The sequence below is a fragment of the Pinus tabuliformis genome, chromosome 9, assembly GCF_031772625.1.
Source record: "Pinus tabuliformis cultivar Carrire ecotype Pingquan chromosome 9, CPIR1, whole genome shotgun sequence".
Lineage (NCBI taxonomy): Eukaryota > Viridiplantae > Streptophyta > Pinopsida > Pinales > Pinaceae > Pinus > Pinus tabuliformis.
Genome location: NC_142307.1, coordinates 321,836,732 through 321,838,937, shown reverse-complemented (window position 1 = coordinate 321,838,937; position 2,206 = coordinate 321,836,732).

Here is a 2,206-nt window from a genome sequence, read left to right as displayed (position 1 = left end):
CAAACTCAGTTGCTGCAACACCAAACTCAGTTGTTGCAACACCAAACTGTGTTGCTGAAACACCATTTCCAGCAAGCGATTTTCTGTTTTTCTGTGCAAAAACAGAGTGCAAAAACAGAGCAATTTTTGTCTGTCTGTTATGGAATTTATCAGAAAATTCCAACATGGTATCAGAGCCAGTCTAGGCACTCAGTGAGTCAAAAAAAACAGAGATTGTTTTTCACTGTAGGAGCTGTAAGAAGTTTGTTGAGCAGATTTTTTCTAGCAGAGAAAGTTTTTGCTTGTTTTCAAAATACAGTCAGTATCTTTTCTTTACCAATACAGGTTAAGATGGCAGATGCTGGAATAGGTTTGACAAATCCCCAACTGCCACAGTTTAATGGGAAAAATTACAGTTATTGGTCCATAACAATGAAAGCATTGTTTGCTTCTCAAGGAATATGGGAGCTGGTTGAAACAGGTTATGCTGAACCTGCAGATGCAACAGCACTGGCTGCTTTGACAGTAGCAGAAAGAGACCAGTTGAAGGGTGACAGAAAGAAGGATGCCAAAGCCCTCTTTTTCCTCTTCCAATCAGTACATGAAAGTGTTTTTCCGCGGATTGCAGCAGCAACAAAATCCAAAGAGGCATGGGATATTCTCCAAACTGCCTATCAAGGCATGGAGAAGGTGAAGACTGCAAAGTTGCAGATGTTGAGGAGAGACTTTGAAAATCTCAGCATGAAGGAATCTGATACAATAGATTCATTCTTCACTCAGGTTATTGGCTTGATAACCCAGATAAGATCTCATGGTGAGATTCTTGAAGATAAAAGGATTGTAGAGAAAATCTTGAGATGTTTACCCTCAAGGTTTGAATCTATTGTGGTAGCAATAGAAGAAACAAAAGATCTCTCACAGTTCACGGTAGATGAGCTGAGTGTTTCTCTGTTGTCGCATGAACACAGACTGAGTAGAGGAACAGATTCCTCTTTTGAGCAAGCATTCAAGACTCAGATGTCTTTTGGCCAAAGAAGAGGTCGAGGCAGAGCAAATAACAGAGGTCGTGGAAGAAGCCAAAACAGAGGCAGAAATTATCCTGCTAGCACAAGTGGAAGGAGCTGCAATCAGAACCAAGCTGAAGGTTCAAGCAAACAGCAAGCTCATGGACAAAGGTATGACAAATCCCAAGTCCAATGTCATTATTGTAAGAAATTTGGGCACTATGCCAATGAATGTAAGAAAAAACAAAATGACATGAATAATAGGCAGAATGCTAATTTTGCAAATGAAGAAGATAAGAACCCAAAGAACGTATTGTTAACATGTAACATAGCACAAGACAAACAAGAAGATTTTTGGTTCTTAGACTCAGGTTGTAGTAATCACATGACTGGAAATATTGCAATGTTTGCCAATCTGGATGAAAATGTGAAATCTGAGGTAACAACAGGGACTGATGATAAGATATCTGTCAAGGGTAAGGGCAGAGTCAGTATTCGTGCAAAAAATGGAGAACAGATGATTGTGCTAGAGGTATACTATGTACCTGGTCTGAAATGTAATCTTTTGAGCATTGGACAACTCATGGACAAAGGTTACAACGTGTTCTTCAAAGATGATACGTGTACAATCAGAGACATACCTCCAAGTAAGAAGATCATTGCACAGGTGCAGATGACCAGCAATAGAATGTTTCCTCTCAAACTCAGGGCAGATTTGAAGGAAGGAAGAACTATTGCGGCTGTAACACAAGAAGTCTTTCAAGAACAGGTGAAAGATGTGAATTGGTTGTGGCATTTGAGATTTGGACATCTCAATTTCGGAGGCCTGAATCTGTTGCACAGAAAGGGCATGGTAAAGGGATTGTCGTTGATTGAGAAACCGGACAGCCTTTGTGGAGGCTGCATCTTGGGTAAGCAACACAAGGAAAGCTTTCCAGCAGGAAAGAGTATAAGGGCAAAAGCACCCTTGGAAATTGTTCATTCTGATGTGTGCGGACCGATGCAAATACCATCATTTGCTGGAAATAAATATGTTTTAACTTTTATTGATGATTACACCAGAAAGACATGGGTGTATATGCTGAAACAGAAGAGTGAAGTGTTTGAGAAATTCCGCCACTTCAAAACTCTTGTTGAAAAGCAGAGTGGGCATTATATCAAAGTGCTCAGAACAGATAGAGGAGGAGAGTACATCTCCTAAGACTTTCTGCGTTTTTGCAGAG